The sequence below is a fragment of the Lynx rufus genome, unplaced genomic scaffold (genome assembly GCF_022079265.1).
Source record: "Lynx rufus isolate CCGP_SWC_20201006 ecotype Redwood Valley unplaced genomic scaffold, mLynRuf1.p SCAF_4, whole genome shotgun sequence".
NCBI classification, from domain to species: domain Eukaryota; kingdom Metazoa; phylum Chordata; class Mammalia; order Carnivora; family Felidae; genus Lynx; species Lynx rufus.
This window is the reverse complement of record NW_025814856.1, coordinates 65,805,303-65,829,980: the sequence shown is the minus strand read 5'-3', so window position 1 is coordinate 65,829,980 and position 24,678 is coordinate 65,805,303. Positions and strand designations below refer to the sequence as shown.

At 54.6% G+C, this 24,678-nt stretch overlaps 1 protein-coding gene across 6 annotated transcripts in view; it reads left to right on the top strand.

The window, feature by feature from the left end:
* Positions 1 to 335: 335 nt before the first annotated feature.
* GRB10 (growth factor receptor bound protein 10) overlaps positions 336 to 24,678 on the top strand; it is a 191,982-nt gene continuing 167,639 nt past the window's right edge. The window contains exon 1 of one of the 6 annotated variants that reach the window (XM_047096039.1): positions 336 to 494. The gene's annotated coding sequence lies outside the window, so the exon portion shown is untranslated. Of the gene's footprint in view, positions 495 to 10,340; positions 10,357 to 10,897; positions 11,283 to 24,678 lie in introns of those variants that run through there. The other 5 variants (XM_047096040.1, XR_006965152.1, XM_047096038.1 and 2 more) reach the window with 5 other exon arrangements.

The window sequence follows — 24,678 nt, the reverse complement described above, 5'->3', positions numbered from 1 at the left end:
GTCATGCGCATCGCCCAAAACGCCCAAGCTCTGTTGCAGGCCAGCGTCCCCACCGGGCACTGGAGGGGAGGGTGACGGCTCAAGGTCTCACTTGAGACCTGATGCCCCTGTTCTAGTCTCACCCAGTGTTTGAAGGCTTCCTCCTGCGCCTTCCCTGCTCGGGAAGGCTACTCCTCCGGAAACGGTAAAGCACGCGATGACACAGCTCTCCCTCGCTCGTGGATATCTGGGGTCGGCCACGGGCTTCTGTGTGGGAGGCTGGCCCCGTGATGCTGTTCCTGTTTCTGGGTGCTTTCCATGAAGCACCCAAGTGGACAACTACATCACTTGTGGTGTGACAAGCCACAAGGACAAACAAGAGTGTAACAGAGTAAACACTGATGACACGTAGCAGCTCTTGGGACTGAAGACGCCACAGGCCCGCGTTCGCTCTGCTGCTCTACCTGGAGCCCATGAGGCAGCTGCCTCCTGGGCTGGCCACCCCGGGAAGCCAGGTAAGGCTGCCCGGGCAGGGGGGTGCCACACTCTCTTTCATAGCCCGTGTCCCTGAAATGAAGGAGACTCCATACCTAGACCCCCAGGGAGCTTCTTTCCTTCCTTCACTCACCTTTCTTCCATATTGGTTCCCATGCCCGCTGCTAGAGCATCACTCAGACAGGGGCCAGGATGGCTCTGATGACAAGACGCTGGGATAACTCTGGTTACGTGCCATGTCTGCGTTACTGACCCACGCAGGCTGCAAAGATAATAACACGTAATAAAATGGTGTTTGCGTTACATCGCTGAGTTTGGGGTGGTTTATGATGTTGCAATGGAACATGGAAACAGTACAGGGCGCCTGGGTGGCTCAGTCGGTTAAGTGTCTGACTCTTGGTTTCGGCTCAGGTCATGATCTCATGGTTTGTCAGTTCGAACCCTGCATCGGGCTCTGGGCTGACTGTGCAGAGCCTGCTTGGGATTCTCTCTCTCCTCCTCCTCTCTCTCTGCCCCCCCTCTGCTCCTGCTCTCCCTCTCTCTCTCTCTCTCTCTCTCTCTGTCTCAAAATAAATAAAGTTTAAAAAAACAAAAGGAATATTGGAGCAGCTGGATGGCTCAGTCGGTTAGAAATCTGACTCTTGATTTCGGCTCAGGTCATGATCTCACAGTTCGTGAGTGAGTTCGAACCCTGCATCAGGCTCTGTGCTGACAGTGCAGAGCCTGCTTGGGATTCTCCCTCTTTCTCTGCCCCTCCCCCCACTCGTGCTCTCTTTCTGTCTCTCTCAAAAAAAATAAAAAGTAGAAATTGAAACACTAATGACAGCATTAAGTAAGATATAAAAATTTACTAAAACCATCATATAAGGTAAGAATTTTAAAAAATACGTTTAAGTTTATTTATTTTTGAGAGAGAGAGAGGGAGAGAGAGCATGCACAAGCATGGGAGGGGCAGAGAGAGATGGGAACACAGAGGATCCGAAGCGGGCTCTGAGCTGTCGGTGTAGAGCCCGAGACGGGGCTCAATCCCATGGACCATGAGATCATGACCTGAGCCCAAACTAAGAGTCAGACACTTAACCAACTGAGTCTCCAGGTGCCCCAGAATTATTATCTTGACTTTATAGCCAAGGACATTGGGGTTAAGGAGACTGAGTCATTTTTTTTGGTCCCAAACCACACAATGAGAAGCAATGTTAGAATTGGGGCTGGCCTGTCTGATTCCCAAGCACACGTTCTTGGCCAGAACAGGAGACAGAGCCCCCAGTTTTCCCTTTGCATGTCCCCTGAGGCAGTAGGACAGCTGTCTCAGTGGGTGACAATCCCGTCTCCTGATTGTCATAAACACGTGACTGGCAGAGTTGCTCTCAGGGAGCAGCTCCCAGCCACAGCCCTTGCTGACTGCGCTCCTGAACTCTGGGGTCCCTGCCTTGCAAGGAGTTCCTGGGGGTGCCTCTGCTCCGGTCATCGACAACTCCTTCTAGGGTCTGTTGTGACCCCCCCCCCCGAGTCCCCTTAAGGAAGCCTTTGTAAGAAGGCCACCGCCATCACCTGGACTTCTCCTGTGCTCACAGGTGGTCAGCATCTCATCAGTGTTTGTTAAGCGGACGTGGTGTTTGTGAACCCAGAGCAGACGCGGAAGCCACTGGAACTCTTAGTGCTCTCAGAGCTGCGTGATTTCCTGCCCTTATTCCTCCCCGCAGAAGCTGGGCCTTTGGGGTCTTGTCCTAAGGGAAACCTGGGCGGGAGAGGTCTCACGGAGGTGCCCCAGATGGACGTTCTGCATAGACTCGCGTCCCAGTTCAAGCCACGGGGTGGGTGTCCTCCTTGATGGCGCACGGACCTTGACCTCCTGACCCACTTCCTTCTGGACCGAAGCCCTGTCTCATCCTCGCCCGAGTACTGGGTGCCTGCTCTGGGCGTCCCTCCCTGGCTATACCTGGCAGCCACCTCCATCCACTTGCCCTGTGACAGACGCTCGGCTGTCACCTGATGCTCCATCTCCAGGAGGGTCACCGGCTTGCAAGGCTCTGACCTCTTGTGGGCTTTTCGGATATATGGAGTTTGCTCTGACCCGGACCCCCCTTTCCAGGGGTGGCTCCTTCCTTGCATATTTCTCTTCCTTCTTTCTTCCTTTTTTTTGTTCTTTATTTGAGAGAGACAGAGACAGCGCGAGTGGGGGAGGGGCAGCGCGAGTGGGGGAAGGAGAGAGAGAAAATTGCGAGCAGGCTCCACCCTGCCGGCACAGAGCACAAGACAGCACAGCCTTTGAACTCATGAATCCGTGAGGTAGTGACCTGAGCAGAAACCAAGAGCCAGACGTGTAAGTGATTGAACCACCCGTCCTTTGCCTATTTCTGGGTCTGCCCATCCTGTGGGTGTGTCCGGTCTCCAGATGTGTCAGAATTCGCAAGCTAGCATCCCAGCCGCCTCCCCGAAACCCCTTCAAAGCAGAGGGGTTTGAGGGGGGGGCTTAAAATCTCTAACTAAAATAGAGCACTTAATGTCTTCTTCCACACTGGATTCAGGGACACGTGCCCAACCAGAAATGACATCACATCTTCTGATCCTAAAACAAAGGAAAACCCCTTCCGTAAAGACGTAGAAGTCCACAGTGTTGAAATCTAATCGCGGGATCTTGCACAAAAGAAATCCTATTCGGTCACACCCGTAAATAGCCGGTTACACGGAAAATAACACACTGACGAGAAACCACAGTGGAGCCGAGAGTGGGAGACGATGGGACTCAGGTCAGAGAAACGTGGCTTCGAATCCCAGCTCCCGTGGTTAAGTGACCTTGGGAAGTCACGGGGCGTTTCTGAGCCAGCCTCCTTGAGTATGAGATTGAGACCATCACGTTCGCCTCAAAACGGGTTGATGGGATTAACTGTGACATGTACACAGAGTGCCTGGTACCGTGTATGACTGGACGTACGGCTATCACCTGCCGACAGTGAGGCACGTGCTGAAGAAATGGGACTTGTTGGGGCGCCTGGGTGGCTCAGTCAGTTGAGCGTCCGACTTCAGCTCAGGTCATGATCTCGTGATGCATGAGTTTGAGCCCCATGTCGGGCTCTGTGCTGACAGCCCTTAGCTCAGAGCCCGCTTCACATCCACTGCCTCCACTCCCTCTGCCCCCCTGCCCCTCCTCCTGCCCCTCCTCTCCCCCCCAATAAAAAATAAAATAAAAAGAACTAGGGCTCGTTTGGAGGGTGAGGGAGTGAAAGAAAGAGGGAGAAGAGATAGAACTAAAAGTAAGGAGAACAAAGGAAAAAACTCTCTCCTGGAGAAACCTGTCCCAGATCTTCACCCCATCAGTCGCCGTGTGTGCTAAATAACAACTGCTCTGGGTTATAAACTCTGCACATTATGGTGAAACAGACTTGTGGAGCACTGGGGGCCCCAGGATGGATGGGGCACTGGCTCCCCCGGCCTCCCCGTGCACGGGGTTTCTGGCCACCTCGAGCGCTGGCTGTGGGATCCCTCCAGTGCGTCCCCGGGATTAGCTGTTCTTTTTCTGTGTAGCCTCACAGGACGACGTGCAGGCAGATTAATCCTCTTAAAGAACGTATGCTAACTGCAGCAGCTTCTCAGTGTAGCGATTCAAACGTTGACTTTGCCATGCTGCCTTGAAAACAAGCCTTCGCTAGCTTTCGCGTGCACCGTGGAAGTTGTGCTCATACTAAATCTTCAGTCGCTCTCGATACGTTTCGCCCATTAAATACTTTTGTTCTTATTTTGGATTCCCCTTTTAGCTCTGGAATGTTGGTTATTAAAACCATCAAGCGTGTTGGGCTTGGAAATATATTTCATTAAGTAGAGTTGGTATGCTATGAGTGGGTGATTAACTTCTAATTGAGTTTAAGGGCTGGCTTGACTATTTTTTAAGTGGCTGAAAAGGAGCCCATGGTTTAGAGGCATAACTGGGTTTGCGTACCTTGGGATTCAGAATTGCATGCACTCGGAATATATATATAAATATATATATATATATATATATATATATATATATATATATATATAATGTTTGCTTATTTTTTGATGGAGAGCACAAACAGGGGAGGGGCAGAGAGTGACGGACACAGAGGATATGAAGCCAGCTCTGTGCTGATAGCAGCCAGCCCAATGCAGGGCTCGAACTCACAAGCCGAAAGATCATGAGCTGAGCCAAAGTCGGATGTTCAACCGACTGAGCCATCCAGGTGCCACAGGAAGCCACTGTTTTTTTAATGTTTATTTATTTATGAAAGAGAGAGAGAGATAGGAGAGAGCACGAGCAGGGCACGGGCAGAGAGAGGGAGACACAGAATCCAAAGCAGGCTCCAGTCTCCGAGCTGTGGCACAGAGCCCGATGTGGTGCTGGAACCCATGAACCGTGAGATCATGATCTGAGCCAAAGTCGGATGTTCAACCGACTGAGCCATCCAGGAGCCCCAGGAAGCCACTTTTAAAGGAGGTGGGGGTCTTGGCTTTTCACTGCCATAAAGGCTACATGCTTTTGGCCAGAGGCTGCTGGTCATTCATTTACCAACCACCTTTCTCTTGAGCCTCCTCTCTTGCTGACTGACCCTGTACCCTGCAAGAGAGAGGTTAAAGGTGCCAGGTGCTGCCAGGGCTTGGGCCCGAGACCATTTTTGACCACTGAGATGTGAGAAGAAATCTGGAGCCTTGTAGAATGAGGAACCTTATAGAAAGGAGGAATGTTTCCTTTCTGCCTTCAGATGCAGCTATACGGGGAAGCGATACCTGGGGCTACGTATGCACTGTGACCTCTACAGCACCGGGGGGGGGGGGGGGGGGGGGACAGTTATAGGGCAGAGCCGGCAGTGGGAGTGGCCGAGGGCAGGGTGGGAGGTGCCGAGGTCCTGGATGATGGCAGGGAGGGAGGGGGGTGGTGAGCCCTGCTCTGTTCCCCGCAGCCCAAATCACCCTAAGGAGCACAACATTCTTTCAGTTACGATGGAGATGCCTCAGAAAAAGCCCCAGGAGGTGCTTGCAAAGGCTCACACTATTTGCCATGAGGAGAATGCAAATTAAAATCAGAATGACATACCATCACGCACCAAGTGAAATGCCTGAAAGTCAAAGGCCTGACGATACCACGTATCGATCAAGATAGGGAGGAACTGGAATGCTCAGACATTTTTGGTGCAGGTGCAAATGGCTTCGATCACTTTGAAAACAGTGTGGCGGGTTCTTTTTTATTATTATTATTTCATGTTTATTCATTTATTATGAGGGAGGGGGAGGTACGGGGGGGGGGAGAGAGAATCCCAAGCAGGCTCAGTGCAGAGCCAGACACAGGGCTCAATCTCACAAACTGTGAGATCACGACCTGAGCCGTAATCAAGAGCCGGATACTGAACCGACTGAGCCACCCAGGCGCCCCTTGGTGGGCTTTTATAAAGTCAAATACATATCATACGACCCAGCAATCTCGCTTCTATTATTTACCCAAGAGAAATGAAAACTGACGTCCCCAGAAAAACCCGGGTGGCCGTTTTATTCATAATTGTCCCAAACTGGGACTTGCCCAAATTTTCATCAGCCAGTGAGTGGATGAACACATCGAGGCACAGGCATCCATGCGTCATATGCAGCATTTAAAAAGGAACAGCTGTTGACTCATGAACTGACATAGGTGAATCCCAAATGCATTACACTAGGTGAGAAAAGCCGGGCAGAAAAGGCCACCTACCATGTGATTTCATCCATATGACAATCTCAAAAAGGCAAAACTGGGAGCCATAAAGTAGAAGAGAGAGGTTGCCAGGACTGGGGCGGGGGCCGCAGGGCCAAGAGGGAAGCTTTTGGGCAACGACACAGGTCTGTATCTTCACTGACGTCGTGGTGACACAATTGTATACCTTGCCCAAACCCCATAAAATGTGATTTTTTTCTGAAGGTAAAGTAAATCTCAATAAACCAGACTTAAGAAACATCCTTCAGGGGCCCTGGGGTGGCTCCGTCGGTTCAGTGTCAGATTCTTGGTTTCAGCTCAGATCACGACCTCACGGTTCCTGAGTTCAAGCCCCGCACTGGGCTTGACAGTGTGGAGCCTGCTTGGGATGCTCTCTCTCCCTCTCTGTCTGTCCTCCCCCACTTGCACAGAGCCTCTCTTCAAAATCAATAAACATTAAGGAAACAAAAAAGAAACATTCTAACATCCTTCAGTGAACCTCTTCTGGGATATCAAGTCATTTTGATTCGAGGAGAGTTCATAAGAAAAACGGATTACCATGGGAATCTGAAACAAGAGCCGCCCGTCACCCAGACCCGGGGAGATGGGGGACAGAGGGCATGTATTTGGGGCTTGTAACCCAGAATGTCCCCTCACAAACTCAGCCTGGCCCAGCTGTTCCTCACCCGGTCTGACCATTCAGGGCCTCAAGGCACTCCCGGCTCAGACTCCCAGGGGCAGGTGTCCTTCCGCCCACTGGTAAGCCAACCTACAATCAGGAATCCTTGGGCCAAATGTCTCCCCTCCCCGCCATCCTCCAATCAATTGCTGCTCAGGGACCAAGGGAAGTGGGGCTGTTGGCGGGGGTGGGGGGGGGTGGACTATGGACAGTTCCACTTTGGGGGAAAGCCGGTTAGCCGCACCCAGGACAAAAAGCTCTCGTTCCCTCTCATTGCCTTTGGAATAAAGAAGAAACTCCGGGGCATGACAAAGAGTCCCTTCTTAGCCTTCCAGCCTGGTCTCTTGTCACATCTCCTGACGCCCCGTGTCTGCCAGCCCCATCGCCCGCATGGTATAATCAAATGTGATTACCTGGTAGATTCATTTACTCCATGCATTGGCTGTATTGGTAAATTCATTCGTGAGACACTAGTTTGCAGTGAGGACTTATTTCACTGAGTGCCCGGCACTCCCCCTGCTGGGGTGACACTGGTGAACAGCACTGGGTTACCCTAGTCACACGCGTACAGCCAACGGAGGAGACAGATATTAACCAATTCATTACCAAGTATAATTAGAGGCTAGCAGATTCTCTACTTTCAGCTGAAGGAGGCCTCTAGCATGCGTTTGTACAATTGAATTCCTCAGTGCCACGAAATCCTGTTTCTTGTCCTGACACCTAATTGCAACCGTACGTTTCCCCTTGGTAAAGCCCTTGAACACAAAGCCACACCGCCTGGCCCCTGGCAGGCTGGGTTCTCGAGGGTAATGTCTACACTGCATGGCTGTAGGCCATCCCGGCTTGCATCCCTCTGAGAGGAAGCATGTGGCCTGTGAGCGTTTGGAATTTGCAGCAGGAGAAGGCACTGAGGTGCAATGTGTCCACAGAATTGGCTCGGCCCCGGGGGACAGCTGCAGTTTCGAGGGCCACAACAAGAGTGACAAGTTCATGAACTTGGATCATCAAGTGGTACTGAATGGGCCCTGCCCAGAGGGAGAGGCATGTGCGGATGTCTGCGAGGAGCTGGAAAATGTAGGGAATGAGGGCCTGTCCTAGGAATCCTGGGGACCAATGTCAGCATGCCAACACTTGAGGACATTTATTTTGATCCTTTCTCAGTGAACAGTAATGTTGGAAAGCCCAGCCATTGTGAGGCAGCTAAATATGACACCTGACCCTCGACAGAATCTTGAGATGGAAAGAAAGAAACATGGGGCGCCTGGGCAGCTCAGTGGGTTAAGCGTCCGACGTCGGCTCAGGTCATGATCTCGCAGTCTGTGGGTTTGAGCCCTGTGTAGGGCTCTGTGCCGACAGCTTGGAACCTGGAGCCCGCTTTGGATTCTGTGTTGCCCTCTCTCTCCGCCCCTCTCTTGCTCTCTCTCAAAAATAAATAAACATTAAAAAATTTAAAAAAAATTAAAAAAAAGAAAGAAACACTGTAAAAAACACTGTAAAAAAGAGAAAGATTCTCAGATCATCAGGCAAAATTGGGATATGGACCTAGATTATATGCAAGTGTTTTACAGTGTAAATTTATGAATTTGGTAACTGTGCTATGGTTATGTAAGATATTGTCAGTGCTTCAGGAGAGACATAATCAAACTATACAGGAGTGAGAGACTACAGTGCAGGGAGCTTACTACAAGTGATGCAAAAAATATATGCATATGTATATAGATGCTTTTCAAACATCTATTGAAGCTCCCTGCCTATCAGGCTTTCTGCCTGGTGCAGGCATTCGCTGCTAATGGGGGCCTTTGGCAAAGCTGTAAGATTCAAAGCTTATATACTTTTGAGCAGACGCCCAAATTAAGTTTTCTCCTGAATTTTCTCTCCACCCTTTGTCTACAACAGGAATCCTTGGGTTTTCTTCTTCCAGGAATCTAAGCTCCTTCGTACCATTTTCTCTAGATGTTCATCTCATGGTTTTCTCAGCTTGGAGCAAACAGTAGAGCCTTTCAGGAGGCCTATTTTAGCTACAGGAAAGGATGACCCTTCATTGATACATTCCGTCCAAAGGTGGGAAAAGCAGGAGCTATAAAAAAATGCCACAAAGTGTTTTGGCATCATCCTTACTCTGCACTTACCAGCTACCTGACCTTCAACAAGTTATTCAACCTCCAGAAGATTCGGTTTCCCAGTCTGTACAGTGGGCATCTCCCAGGGGTTCAGAGTGGGGCTTAATTAAGAAGATTAGTGATGTTTGGTACAAAATGTGTGCTGAATAAAGGTAAGTTATTGTGGTGGCTGTTTCCGCCTAAAGACCCAGAAGAAGATGTAATTATAGTTAATATCCTATTTGTATCGTAATTTTGATTGCGGGGAGACATTCATAACCACATTGATGGCAATGGTTTCCATGAATTCGGGGTTCCCTCGTGCTAGTCAGTTTGTTATACCTATGACCTCATTTAACCCCTGGGACATCACTCTCAGGCATGCTCATTAGCCCATTTCAAAGACCAGGACATTGAGGCTTGGCTGCATTGAAGTACATAGATAGGGCCTCCCCACTCCACCCGCAGATGGGGAAACCGAGGCTCAGGGAGGCGAGGCCTCAGACCTGGCTGGCTGTGGGCAGACACCGCAAACCCAGGTTCTCCTTTCCCGGACAGGGACCGCCAGCCCACGACAGAGTCCGGGCATCCGCAGCTGGTCCCTCTGGTCCATCTGGTCCTCCCGCTGCACCCGGGATCAAGGATTTGGACTGCACGGTTAATACTTTTGAGTTTCAAAGGATTCGCTCCCAAATTGCCTTTCGGGACAGGTCCGACGGTGTCTTTCGCTGGCGCCAGAGCTTGGGCTGCCCGGATCCCGCACTCGGGGGGGCCCTGGGGTGGGGGTGGGGGGGCAGGACGCGGAATCCCCTCGCCCCTGCACAGCTGTGCCTTTCCGCGCCTGCCCGGGCAGAGGCCTCCCCGGGTGCGGCCCCCCGCGCCCCCCGCGCCCCCGCGCGCCCCGCCCTGCGCCCAGGCCGCGGCTCCGCCCGCGCTGGCGGCCGCCGAGCGGTCCGGGCTGCGGCGGCGGCGGCGGCGGCGGCGGCGGCGGCGGCGGCGGCGGCGGCGGCGGCGGCGGCGGCGGCGGCGGCGGCGGGAGGAGGAGGAGGAGGAGGAGGAGGAGGAGGAGGAGGAGGAGGAGGAGGAGGAGCAGGAAAAGCGGCAGGGGGAGGAGGCGGAGGCGGCGGAGGCGGGCGGAGGCGGGCGGCGGCGGGCGGGGCCGGGCGGGTTTAAAGCCCAGCGAGGGGGTGGGGAGGCCGGGAGGAGGCAGGAAGGGACGCGAACGGCGCGCCGGCGGCGGGCTCGGCTCGGAGGCCGCGGAGACCCGCGCGGAGCCCAAAGTTTGCGCGCAGCGCCCCCTCACCCCCCCTTTTCGGGCGGCGGCGCGCGGGGGGCCGGGACCGCCCTGCGCGCCGCCCTCGCCCCGGCCGCGCCGAGGGTCGCCGGCGGCCACGCGGAGGCGGCCGGGAGCGGCGCCGCGGCAGGTACGGAGTTGGGCGGGGAGCGCGGCGGCAAGTTACTTTGTGGTCGGCGCGGCCGGGCCCGGCGGGCGGGCGCTCCCCGCGCCGTCATTGTCTGCGCTCGGGCCGGCCGGCCGGGGACGCCGGGCGCCGCGGGGGCGCGGCGGGCGGGCGGAAGGGCGTCGCCTCGGGGCCGGGGGGCTGCGGCGCGCGGCGGGGAGCCGGGAGCCGGGGGGCGGGGAGCGGGAGCGGCGGGGCGCGGGGCTCCGCGCGCGGCGATCCCGGCCCGGGAGTCGAGGGGCCGGGCGGCGCCTTCCCGAGCCCTACTGCCCGACGCCGGGCGCCCGCGGGCCGGGGCCGGGCCCTGAGCGCCGAGGCCGCGCTCCCGAGCCGCCCCGAGGGTGGGCGCCGGCCGCCCTTGCAGCCCCCCGTGCGCCCGCGGCCGTGGGGCCCTGCCCTCTCCAGCCGGAGCGCCGCCCGGCCGCGGGATCCTGGCTTTTTTTTTTTTTTTTGGGTTCTGTTAGTGGCCCCGTTACCCGCCGCTGGGGCCTAACACCAAGTTGTGGGCTCGCGGATCAGCCGTCCGCCAGCCGTGGAAACGCGATAAGAGCCAGACGGTTCGCAGAAGGAAATTTCTGATGCAACTCTCCGCCTTCGCTGGTCGCCTCTCCAAACGCCTGCCTTGCGACTGCCCTGCAGCCTGTGCGTTATGGAAATGAGGGTATTCTCGACTTTTGATGGGGTTCGTCTTTTCCGGGCGGTGGAAGGAACGCCAACTTTGTGCCATTCGCCCCTGACCGGAACGGTGGGCAGGGTAGGGGAGCCGCGGGGGACGTGGACCCGCTCCCGGAGCTTGGCGACGCGTCGGGAAAGATCGCGTGCCTGCAAACGTTGTATCCACTTTCATTGAAGAGATGCAAAGAAAAAAGGCCCCAAAACAAGTAGCGCTCGTGAGTAAATACGCGTTATTGCACAACTTTCTCTGTGCTGCTGTTTACGAGGCCAGGCCCGGAACACTTTGTTTCCGAAAATGCTGATTCAGCCGTTTGGAGCCCCCGACTTTTCAGAAATGGTGCTCTCTTTAACGTTTCGCTCAGTTTTACTCAGAACACATGTTGGTGAGCGCAGCAACAGGCGTTGGCTAGAGTTTACAGCACAAAGCTGCTCGTTTCTCACCGAGGTTGACCTAGTGTCTCCCTCTCTTTCTTTCCCAGAGGAAAAATAGGTAAAATCGAGGTTTCTGCAGAGGAGGAAGTTTTCCCCTACTCGGGGGATGGCGAGGTGTCTTTTAGGGGAGGATTTTATTAAGGGAAAGCCCCCAAACCAAATATGTGTTTCCAGGAATGATTCTGGATGACCGTTTTTTTTCCCTTCCTGTTAAAAATCTGAACTGTAGGATTACTGCACATAATAGTTGAGTTTTATTGGGAACACTTAAAAGAGAAGGGCCACGCAGGCCAATCCCCAGATTACGGGGAGGGAATTTGAGGACAGATGGACTTACACACCCAGCAAGTGGCTCCTGTAACTGAGAGGTGTCGCCACTGATACTCCTTGAGCAGTTCACGGTGCAAGAGACTCGCAAAGAACCTTATTGCTTTAATCCCCTCCAGCCCCATGATCCCCGTTTTACTGGTAGGGAAACTGAGGCTCAGGAGGTTAATCGGCAGGCCTGCGGTCACATGACCGGCAAATGACAGAGCTGTCACCAGAGCCTAAGCTTTGGATTTTGTTTTTAGCCCTGTGTATCTTGTGCTGCTGCCCAAGTCCATTGTTCCTGAAAGTGAAATGGCCCCGGGGAGAGGCTCCTGCTGCCGGCCTCACGCACCTGGAGAAGGGAGAGGAGGCTCTGTGACCATTCTGGTCGCTTCCAACCTTCCAGATTTCTGTCCGATCGCCAGGCCGTTGTCATTTTGTGCACTTCTTTTTATCCTCCAAATGCACTTATTTGGGGGAGGAAACTTGGATGTCGTGAGTTTGACACGGCCGTTGTGTTTCGTGTCATTAAAACAGCGTTCTAATAAAAGCCTTGTATCCCTGAAGTCATCTGTTGACTCTTGCCTGTGGTCTTTACCACTTTGGGGGCGGTGCTGGGCTGGGCAGAATGCCTTTCCTTTGTGAATCAGGAACCCAGAGCCGGGAGGCTTCTCGCCAGCTATTTGTCTAGAGAGTTATTGGTGGTGGCCGTTGGGATCGGAACCCAGGGCCAGTCTGGGAGGCCAGTCAGCCTCCAGCTGGAGAGAGCTGGAGTCCAAATCTAGGAGCTAGCATGAAACTTTGATTTTGACCGGGTGGCGGGTCTGAGACTTTATAACACACGGAAACCACAGTCCTGCCTGAACAGAGACCAGCCCCATCAGAGCTGTGGACGTTCTGGGTTGGTGTAGCTGGTAAAGCGTAATGCCTTGAAGGTGGCATTGTTTCAGGAACCGATTCGCTTGGAGTTCTGTCCCTTTCTCAAACCGGTAGGAGGGTGACAGGGTGTTCTTGAGCCGGTGTCTGGGGCGAGCTGGGTTCCTGTCAGCACTGGGAGCTGAGGGGGCGTCTGCTCTGTTCAGGGGGGCAGTGTGTTAAGCAAGGCTCCTGGGGAGAGAGTATTTGCCGTGTCTTTCATTTAGGTCACCACCATGTTCAGAATTGAAACAGGACTTTTGCTGCCTAGTGAAGGTTTTCTTCTTTAACCTGTCCTTGTTTTTTGCTTAATGGTAGAACCATGGGAAATCAAGGAAGGAATTGAGACAGTTAAGCTCCTTGGTGGGCGAGGCTGGCAGACGGGCACTTGGGGGATCTGGCAACCTTCTAGAAGGTCTGCATGCTAATGGGTGTATAACAGATCTCATCCGTTCAGGCACCTGCTGGCATTGGGTTGGTATTAGAGTCATAGCTGCATGCTTCTGGGGAGCTGTCTGTGCTCCCCCTCTTTCTGCCTCTGGCAGGGACACCTCGCCTCCACTGTCCTCTCCGGCTTTGAGGAACTTCTGAACTTCTCTCCACGGAACAGGCTTTGTCCCTGCTCCTGGGAACACAGAGCCTGATACCTGGAAGGACATGAAAGTGGGGAAGCGTGAAACCTTTCTAGAAAGGCTCTTCTGTAATGACAGGAAGAAAAATGGCAGGACGGTCCTTTGAGACGGTAACTGAGAAAGCCGTGGCCCAGGGTTGTGGAATGTCCTCGGACAGGCAGAGAGGAGCGGTCCTGACTTTCTGCCTTTGGGGTTCACCGACTCTGAGGGGATCTCCCCTTTATGCCTCTGCCGTGGCAGAGATGGCCCGGACGCAGAGGGAAGCTTCCTCGCTGGTCCTGTGTGTGGTTTTGCCCGTTTGTGAAGGCAGCATGTCGAGGTGGAAATAGGATGCCCGCCCAGAATGCTGGGCATGAAGTTGGTGCATTGCGACTGGATGCCACTGGGGACGCTGGAATATCATTCCCATTTTTCAACCATTAAATTTGTATGTGGGTTTGGGGGTTGCGGGTTTCCCTCGATGGTTGAGATCCTTGATTTGAGCATTGACTTGGGCTGGACCCACCAGAGTGGCCAGTGTGTTTTGGCATCCCCTGTGGGACAGGGTGCCGGGGAGGTGTTCTGCTCCCTTCTTGCTCTGTGGAGAGTAGCGGCCCGTACCGATGTTTGCACGAGGCCGGCTGCCTCAGTTTGCCCGCTGGGTCTGCCCCTTCCTAACGTGGCGAGCCTGAGTCACCACTAAGCTCATCGGTGAAATGAGACTCAAAGATGTGTTCACCTGCATAGGGCTGGGGGAAGGGAGGAGGCTGGTGGCATTGTGTGACCCGCCGTGTAGCGCGTGACGCTTAGCGAGAGTCCAGACACCCTGCTTCCGTGCACGCTCAGCCTTGGCTTTGAGCCGCTCGTGTGCTTGATTATCCTGCTTTCTATTAATCCTCGGTGTCTGCTAGAGAGAGGGCTCTGCCGCTCAGAGAGGTGCCTGCCCGCGCTTCGCGCGTTTTCACTGCACCAGACCTTGGCAAGTTGACCGTGACCCGCGTTGAGCACAGACCCAGTGAGAATCCTGTTCTTGCCTGGCTGTAGCCACCACAGGTGGGGTTCGAAGAGGAAAGCGGGGTGGTGTGACATAGACGGTTTCTGGTGGCAGAGCATTCGACTCCGACGACGGTGACCAGCAGGCATCGACGTACCGGTTCCCTGCAGGGAAGACCGCGGAGCCGCGGAGGCCCAGGCGGGGTGCGGCGCTGTGTGCGGGGAGACCCCTGGTCTCGGGCACGTGGAGCCAGGTGGCGTCTGTTTTCAGATCCTTGAGGGGGGTGGGTGTCTGGAGTCCACAGAGACTTAGTCCAGCTGAGACAAGTGCGTGTGCACCGTAGGTCTTGATGGGCTGACCGTGAGCCTGGGAAGCAGGTCTGCACACTGTCCAAGGGCTGTGCTGGTGGCCAGCCCTGCCTCTCCCTGAGTCCTGCCTGGGTTTCCTTGCTTCCTTTTCTTCCTTCCTTTTTTCTTTCTTTTCTTTTCTTTTCTTTTCTTTTCTTTTCTTTTCTTTTCTTTTCTTTCGTTCTTTTGTTTTCTTTCTTTCTTTCTTTCTTTTTCTATTTTTAATGTTTATTTTGTTTTTGAGAGAGAGCACGTGAGCTTGCAGGGGAGGGGCAGAGAGGGGGAGACACAGAATCCGAAGCGGGCTCCAGGCTCCAAGCTGTCAGCACAGAGCCCTACACGAGGCTGGAACTCACAACCGTGAGATCACGACCTGAGCTTAGAGGCTTAACCGACTGAGCCCCCCAGGTGCCCCATGTCCCCCGTTTCTCATACAATTCTTTGATTTCTCTGCTAGGAAGGTGAGAAGCTGGCTTTCTGTCCCATCCCTGTCCTGCCCCTGTACTTCTTGTCCCCCCTGTTGCCTCTGCTGGCGAGATCGGCCCGACCGTCACCCACTGCTGATGCTATTGGGTCAGCCCCTCAATGCTCCTGGTGCCCGGCCCTGTAGCGCACTGCGGTCCCTTCCACTGCCGGGACGTGGCGCTTTCTCTGGGCGAGCTTCTGCGTCTTCTTGGTGGTTTATGTATTTCGCGCCCCCCCCCACCCCGATCTTCTCCGTCAGCCTTGGGCGGGGGTGGGGGGGGGCTTGCCCTTCTCTTGGATCCCTTGTCTCTCCTTTTCCTCGTCTCTTCCCACAGCAGGACGGAGAACATTCTGTCTTCGCTTCGGAGACGCAGTTGCTTGCAAATTTCTTGAGACCTGGTGTGTCTGCACACATCCTTATTCTACTCTCGCAGGTCCGTGTGTCCAGGAGAGACTCCTAAAGTGGTGGTTTTCCCTCACGTGTGTGAAGGCTGCTGCTGTGTGTAGACAGAACGCAGTTGAGAATGAAGCTGGTCTGGTTCTTGATGCTTCGTCTGAAACCTGCTCCGTATTTTTCTTTTTTTTTCTTTTTCTTTTTCTCACGTCTTGAAGCTTGTAGGATATTCTGTTTGAATCTTTGTTTGGAAATCCCTTGAAGAAGTGCCCTGACCCTGCATCCGTCGTGCGGGGTACATCGAGGGTCTCTACAGGCTGAATGTTTTTGAAGGAATCCTTTAGTTTGTCTTCTCCCGTCTTATTTGCTTGTTAGCCTACAGGATGGGTTCTCCGTTTACTTTTTAGCTCCTGTTTTCTGTCTGTTCTGTTCCGGGTTGTGCAGGGTGTTAGTCTTTCTAACCCTTTCTGTTGGGTTGTAAATTTCTGTCTTCATTTTTTAATCCCCGAGGACCTCTTTTCTGATTCTTTTCTTTCAATAAACTTTTAAAAAAAATATTTATTTATATGAAAAAAATTTGTTTTTGATATTTATTATTTATTTTTAAGAGGGAGATAGAGAGCAAATGGGGGACGGACAGAGAGAGAGGGAGACACAGAATCCGAAGCAGGCTCCAGGCTCTGAGCTGTCAGCACAGAGCCCGACCTGAGGCTCGAACTCACGGAGTGTGAGATCATGACCTGAGCTGAAGTCGGACCCTCAACTGACTGAGCCACCCAGGTGCCCCTATTTATTTTTGAGAGAGAGTGTGAGCACAGGAAACACAGAGGGGGGGCGATACAGAGGATCCTAAGGGGGCTCTGCACTGACAGCCCAATGGGGGGCTTGAACTTACGAACCTCGATATCAGGACCTGAGCCGAAGTCGGATGCTTAACTGACTGAGCCCCACCCCTCCCCCCGGCGCCCCTCAATTAAACTAAGATTTTAGAGCAGTTTTAGACGCGGGGCATTTGTTATGTCATTGAACCTGTAGCAACACTCTGTCATTGCTGAAAATGATTACTTTTATTTTAATGGCATAATATCCTTATTTCATAGATGGCTCTATTTGTTAAATTTTGGGAGGAGGTATATTCATTTCTGTTTTTTTTTCTCTTTTTCCAATATTGTTTATTTTCTCCAATTTTTATATTATTTAAAAGTTTTCTACACCTTTGGGCCTGACTTAGGCAGACAGCAGAGCCCGTGGCAGGGAAGGGCTCACAGGGATGTTTTATTTGGGTTTCTAAGCCTGGGGAAGCAGGGGTGAAGCAGGGAGGGAGGCAGTAACCAGGGGACTGGCCTCTGCAGTAATTGAGAGATACTGATGGATGGCCTCAGATTGTGACTGTCCCCAGACAGTCTTGGGGCCGGGGAGGGGAGGAGGGGGACTCCTTTTCCCTTCTGTATCCACCTGCCAGGCCGTGTGTGCAGGCCTGTGGGTGCTGGGTGCAGACCACGCGGGCAGGCCTTCCTCGACCACCCATGGGCCTGTGCCCAGGTGGTCACCCCAGCAGTGGCCGGACAGAGGCCGAGACGGGTGAGGCTGGGGTGGTGTCTGACTCACTCCACGTGGCCCCCATCTTTCAGGTTCAAGGCTTTGCTTAGACTTCCGGGCCCCTCGAGGACGGCTGTCTGGCTGCCCCGATGTCCGGGAGCCCCTGGTGCCGTGTCCTAGGTCTCTTCTCCTCGGCCGGCTGGACTGTGTGCAGACACCTCTTGATCGCGGGCCCTGGGGACATCCGCAGCCCTGCGTCACCTGCACCTGGCCCACCTGTGCTCAGCCTGGTCCCAGAGACGACCCCCCACCCCCACCCCCCTCAGCTGCTTCAGAAAGCAGCCTGCTCTTGCGGTGCTGAGAGCAGGGCGTTCGCCCGGCTGATGGCTTTGGGGGAGGACGCGGGTCCTTCGACTTGAGTGAATTCTCTTGTTTCAACCCCGCCTCTCCTATGCTGCCAGGGGTAAATGGTGGCTCTCCTTCCTGACACTTGCTGGGCTGGCGAGATGTCAGCCTTTGTCTCCACTCTCTGGCCTGGCGTCTGGCTCCTTTGCATCTTTGAGTCAACTTCCCCTCGTCCACCGGCTTTCCGGCTTTTATGCCTCTTAAAAGATCCCCTTCCTGTTGTCGCAGCACAGCCGAGTGTGGGCTCCGTGGGTCATTTGGCGCAGGCCTGGCTTTTCTGGATTCTTTGCCTGCCGCTGTGCTGGTTTCCCTCTTGCTCTCCCACACACGCCTGTAGCTGGGAGCACTGGGCTTTTTTATGGGGGGGGGGCGTGGCAGGGGAAGGCCCTTTGGTCCTGGGAATCGCTGTTCTTTCCCGGGAGGCTGCAGGGCGGGTGTGATCCAAGCCGAGGCGTTCACGGTCAGGGCCGAGGGCAGAGGGCAGGGTGGACGGGACCCCTGAGCCTCCTTCGGGAGGCGGACTGCAGAGGTGGGTTGGAGTCACCGCAGACAGCAGCTGGGCGTTGTCAGGTCTGGGAGGCAAGGGGGGCCAGTGACTCGCTCTGTCACCTTGGGGAAGTCCCTCTGCCTGCACCTTGACTTCTCCTGGAATTTCGGGGTTGACCTCTGTGCCTCGGTTTACCCCGTAGCATCTCCACCACAGGGACGCCCAGTATTGGCGTTCACACTCGGCTGGATTGTACTTCCCCTCGGCACACAGGCCAGGCGGTTCAGGATCTGCCAGGACGGTGACAGGGACTCACGGCAGTTTGTTTTGGGTCGAACACTCTGCTTTTGGTCTGCTTTCATGGGGTCGACTTTACTCTTTTGTTTTTATTAAAAACACTTTTTAAAAATATGTATTTATTTTTGAGAGGGGGGAGAGAGAGAGAGAGAGAGAGAGAGAGAGAGAGAGAGAGAGAGAATCCCAACCAGGCTCCACGCTGTCAGCATGGAGCCCGACGCGGGGCTCGAACCCACGAACGGGAGATCGTGACCTGAGCCAAAGTCAGACGCTCAACCGACTGAGCCCCCCAGGCGCCCCTTTGGGGTCAAAATGTCGGAAGCGTGTGGTCCTGGTCACTTTAGAGCCTCTCTGCCCCACTGCGTCCTCCAGGTTGGAGGACACGTGACCCCCCACTCGTTCTGGGGAGCACTTTGTCATTCCCTGCGTGTCTGAACATAGCGCCTCGCTGGGCTCCCGGCTCCCTGCTCCCTTTTATACGCACGTGAGCATGGTAGTGTCTGAGCGTCAGAGTTCGCTTCGAGGTTGACCGTTCTTACTGCCGTGAGCGAGGTCATGTGTGACGTGCTCGCCGGCTCTGTGGCCTCGTGCCACAGGGTCACTTATCTCCGGGCCACGTTGTTTCCCCTTTGTTCGTTTCGGGGCTGTGCGTGCGCATCGCGTCTCTGGTGACTGATGTTCCCTCCGGAGCACTTGTTAGCCTCTGGCTTCAAGAGGTGGCTTCTTTCCCTTCCTGGCGGTTCTTGCTCTGACATTTTGAGGACGGGTGTGTGTGACCCTGGAAACCCAGAACTGGCTGTCCCTGGTGTTCACGCAGGCCCCCAGAGGTGGAAAGAGTGGACGCCCATCACGTGTCCGGCTCATGGGCCCGGGGTTCCACCAGCCCAGTGCTGTGCCTGGTTTCCCAGGTGGATGGGGAGAACTTTGTTTCCACGAGTAGCCAGTGTGTGTCCTGGGCCATCAGAGCGCAGGTGGCTTGCGGGGGAGGCCCGGGCACAGTGGAGGGGACAGGGGCTTCTTTTCGATTGCCACGAGAACCAGGGGTTGGAGGGTGGGCTTGGGCAACAGAGGTGCTCGCTGAAGCCTTGGGGTGTGACCCGGTCCCTGGGGTTTGGTCTGGCTGTGCGCCCCCTTTCCTCCAAAGTGCCGTCCCCTTGAAACTGAGGAGTGTGGGGTCAGGGCCGTGCTATAGGGTCCTCGGGGCACATGTGGAGTGACAAGAGTGGGTCTCATTGTACATATTTTGGAGGCAGGGCGATGTCCTCCCCTTGCCAGGATGGCTCCCCCACTTTCTCCATGTCAGAGCATGTCAGGCTGTGTCGTGGGGTGCCCATGATCCCAGGATCTGGTGTTCTGCACCCAAGTTCCATGGTGGGGGCATAGCTGTGTGGCTTGCACCCCAGCTGGTCTCCCGCTCTGTGCACTGTGCGGCCTGCCCCGAGTTCTGTCTCCCACGCTGCGCACTGTGCGGCCTGCCCCGAGTTCTGTCTCCCACCCTATGCCACTACGGATGTGGATTCACTGGGGCCCAGTGCTGCAGTGACCCTGTGGTTTTCACCTGCACGTTGGCCAGGCAGGGCCCGGCCCCGGGTGATCAGAAAAGATGCCAGTGGTCAGCTCTCTGTTCTCGCTGTGCGCTTTGGTGGCCTGGGGGTGCCGAGTGGCTGTGTGGTCTTAGAAGCGCCGTCCCTAGCCAGCCCGGTCTCCTGCTGCCCAGTGGGAGTCCGGGAACCCACAGCCCCTGGGTCTCAGCTGGCGGGTGATGTTATGTAACCGTTTCTAACTTAAATTGTTTAATATGTAACAAGTAATAACCGTACCCAGATAAGCCGTCCGCTATCTCTTGGCCAAGCGGTAGGCAGGGGGGCGTGGGCGCCAGCTGGAGAAGTGGACAGATAAGGGTTTGCCCCGGGGAAACTGGCCCTTTTTCTCTGCTAAGGACAGATACCGAGGCCTGCCTGGACTCCGCTTAAACCCCACCGACACGTACGGTCTGGTAGCAAAACCGCAGATCAACACACGTTGTGACGTTGTGTCCTTCTGTCCAAACCCGCCTCCTCCACCGACGAGGGGAGAGTGTGAGACGCTGGGGAGACGGCACAGCTTGAATTAGTTCAGCACATGGCTGCAAACGCAGGTGGCGCTTCCTGGCCCTCTCTTTGAGAAGCACAGTCAGGTCACCTGTCCCCCACGTTGATTGCCCCTCTGATCACCTGCCATCTGCTGGGGGGGGGGGGGGATGGCAGGAGTCCCTGCCCGGGTGTCGACAAGAGACGCCCACACACAGCAGCTATTGTCTGGGGAGGCTGCCGTGTGCGCGGCCGGACCCCTCATTCCCCAGCCTAGCGAGGACAAAGTGGGCGCTCCTGCCCTCACGGTTCCCCGTAAGTGCGAGAGGTGGCCGGCGACCGCGGGGTCTGGCCTGTGCTGAACCTGAGTCTGGTTACAAGTAACCCAGGGACCAAGCACTGCCTTCAGTCCCACAACATGTCTCTGCTCCTTTACGTCCCGTGTCATTTGCTGGGTGGTCCCCGCCCAGGTGTCACCCAGGAGTGTTGGGTGGGGCTAGAGGGTGGGCCTTGGGTGAAGGACTTGGTTTTTCCTCTCTTCTGGCACTCTGGGGCACAAGGGGGGGTGAAGACCCATGGAGGAACGCTTAGTTCAGGTTTGGGGTGCAAGGCGGCCACACGGGGAAACACGGTTTCACCGTAGGGGGTGTTAGTGCGCCGCTGGCTTGGGGGCCCTCGCTGTGCGCCCCGTGCCCGGAGCCCCCGAAATGGATGGAGCTCAGGGCCTTGGAGGGTGGAGGCGGGGTGGGGTGGGGTGTGTGCTAACTGCTGCAGGGCGCGGCCCACGGGAGGTACCGTGATTTCACTGTTGCTTTGACAGGGGTGGGAGGGACCCCAGGAGGAGGGAATATAAGCGTGCATGACGCCTCGGCATTCTCGAAGGCTTCCTGGCACCCACTGGCGTCACTTAAGTTCTACCCAGAGCTGCATGTCCGAACTTTTCAGAGAACATCACATCTTTTGGATTTTGGCGTTTGGTGACATTTTTTGCTACCGTCCAGATTCACTGATGCTTGACCCTGATGGTCCCGCAGAAGCCGGGCAGCCTCTTGGGGTGTGGACTTGGGCCGTGGTCAGAGTGTCTTAGGAAATCCGCGCGGACTGGAACAGGTGTACCTTCCTTTCAGACGGCAGGTGATGCTCTGAGATGCCTGGGTGGAGGACTGATGTTAGGAGAAACCAGGGGTTCTCCGGCGGTGACCTCTGCACCTCCTGTTTCAGGGTCCCTGCCCCTCTGTGCACGCCCCCAGGTCTTGCTCCGATGCGGGAGACCTGGCTTGCAGAGCTGCGGTCTGGGGTCTCCCACCTTTGGGAAGCAGCCAGGTGACTCATACGGGGACACAGCTGGAGAAGTGATGCGTGGTGCAGAAGTCCCCGCCGTTCAGGATCTGTGTTCCGGGCTTGGGACCCCCAGTTGGGTCAGGAACTTGGCAGCTCCCACCTGCCAGAATTCTTGCCTGATCAGAAGGTCAAGGGCAGAGCGAGGGGTGGCGTTGGGGTAGTCTGAGCCCTGTGGGCCCCGGGGTGGGGGGGGCTGGGAGAGGATGTGAGAAGGGGCTGTTGTGTGGCCGTTCTTGTTTCTGTGTAGGCTCCAGGGCTCCACCAGCCCCGCCCAGCACCCGCAGTTAACACGGCCACACATCAGATCCAAAATCGGTGTGATGTGCCCATATTTACTCATGTTTCATAGAATTCACTGGGGTTGGTGTCCTAACCCATCCCACCCATCCCAAACCTTACAAGTCCCTGAACCCTTTCTACAAAGGCTTATTCTGATCAATTCAGGGAGAACATTCTCCTTCCCTCCTCGCGTGGGGCGTGGGCTTTGGTGGAGGCTGAATTAGAGGGACAGGAAATTCCTGAGTAGGGGGCCTAGGGGGCCAGCGGGTGTGTGCTGTATCCGCTTGCTTTTTCCTCCCCTTTCTTCCTCTGTCTCCTTGGGCAGGGAGTCCAGGCTCTCCAGAACCTTCCTGGTCTGTGGGGCGTTGCCTGCAGGCACATGGAAGAGGGTCAGAGCCGAGCTCCAGATGCTCCCGGCTCAAGTCTGATGTCAGGGAGGGAGGACGACCGTAAGTGCACAGATGGGACCTTTAGGTCATCGACGATGAACTTGTTCCTCCTCTCAGTTAACTTCTGTACAGAAGCGGTGCTGGGGCCTGGGCTCCCGCGATTTGCTTTCCCCGAGGACGGCTGGAAGCTCTCAGCGCTTGGGCAGCACTTAAGCAGGAGAAGGGTCTCTCCAGGGGTGTTCTGGATGGTTCAGCAGGTGTTTGAGGAGCTGGCGTGACTCCTCAGTCCACGGCTGCCCCGCTCACGTTCAAGATCCTTGACGTCTGTGGAGGAAGGGACAGTGAGCAGCGAGGGATGCATGGCTTGGCAACAAAGAAGCGACACCAGTGTATTTTTCACTTACCTTCCCGGAGGGAGCTGGCAAGTGTTTGTATTGACACAAGTTCAGTATTAACAGTGTCTGCAAACAGTACTTAGACTTAAATGTGCCCATGAGTTGCCCAGGGATCTTGTTAAAATGCGGATTGTACCTGGGAAAGTCTGGGGTGCGGCTCCCAGGCAGGCCGTCCTCGTGCTGCCGCTCAGAGCCACACTTTGTGTGCTTAGCTCTTAATATGTGTGTGCCGTCTTGTCTTTGGTTTCTTCTCTAAAATTAACGGTGTAAGGGCTATTATTACTAATGCTGTTACTTAATCAGGAATTTTGCCAGAACTTTTTCAGTGACGTGCCCTGCATTGTTGTACGTGGCGTTCTTTCTTTTCTTTTCTTTTTTTTTTTAAGTTTATTTATTCTGAGGGAGAGAGGGAGAGAGAGAGATAGAGAACAAGTTGGGGAGGGGCAGAGAGAAGGAAAGAGAGAATCCCAAGTAGGCTCCGAGCCATCCATGCAGGGTCCCGCGTGGGGCCTGAACTCACCCCCCAGTGAGATCATGACCTGAGCCGAGATCAAGAGTTGGGACGCTTCACTGACTGTGCCTCCCAGGGAGCCCACTTGTAAGTGGCATTCTTAAACGTGCCCCTACTTTATTCCAATTTTTCATATTGACACAGAGTCCTACGTTGACATTTACTTGGGTCCCCGTGGCTTTTACTCGGTGGTTTTTCTTTTGTTTACGATGAGAGAAAACTGAAAAGGTGGAACCCTTTTGAATCTTGCATGGTCCAGATGCCCTACCTGTCTACATTATAGCGGCACGATCCATGTCCCATCAAGCTTGGAAACCCCAGGACCCCAAGCAGCACAGAGAGACGCTGCTGAAGTCCCCAGGAGGTCGCCTGTCCTCTGCCAGCCTGAGCTCTGCCATCCCCTGGGAGGTGGGCTGGGCTCTTGTTCCCCGTTAGCGGAGGTGATGTGAAAGCCACTCAGGTCTTACTCCTCTGGGAGTCTCTGTTCTGTGAGGCCGCACGGTGTGACCAGCTCTTCTTTGTTCTACCTTTTGAAAACTTTCACCAGCAAGAGCTTTCCTGGGATAATGGCCCTTTTGGAATTCTTGTATTCTCGCCTACCCTCATTGCCCAGCACTGATGGACGGACAGTGACGGAGCCCATGGGGCTTTGGATGCCATTCCTTTGTTGGCCTTTATCAAGCGTGTCCTGCACTCAAGGGGATGTTGGACAGCTTAGTGCTTTCCCAAGGGCCCGCAGATGCCACAGATGGGCTGGGAAATGTCGGGGTAGATAAACCTTGTTTCTTGTGGCAGAACTTGGCAGGAGATTGAGTGCAGCACCCCAAGAGGAGGATAAATTATGGTGGTTCCAAATTTTAGGGCTGACTTTGTCACAGGGCTGGTCCTTCAGAGAGTCCTCTCCTCCCTTTGTAAAAATGTTTTTTTAATTTTAATTTTTTATTTTTGACAATCTTTTTTATTATTTAATATGCATATTTTTGTTGTTTATTTACTTATTTGGAGAGAGAGAGGCAGATGGAGAGGGAGACGGAGAATCCCAAGCGGGCTCCACACTGTCCGCGTGGAGTCTGATGCTGGGCTCGAACCCACAAATCGTGAGATCGTGACTTGAACCGATACCGAGGGTAGGATGCTTAACTGACTGAGCCACACAGGTGCCCCAAGTCCTCCCTTTTTTGAAAAAAAAACAGCTTTATATAGATATAATTCACAATGCCGTACGATTTACCCAATTGAATTCGAAGGGTACACATTAGTTATAATTAGTAGGTTCACAGATATGTGCGTGTGTACGTGTGTAGACACATATATATCATACTCAGTTACTGTATTCACTCGTGTGCACAACCACCACCAGTATACTTGAGAACAACTCGGGAGTTCACAAGGAAACCCTGTGCCCTCTGGTTATTACTCCATAGCCCCCACC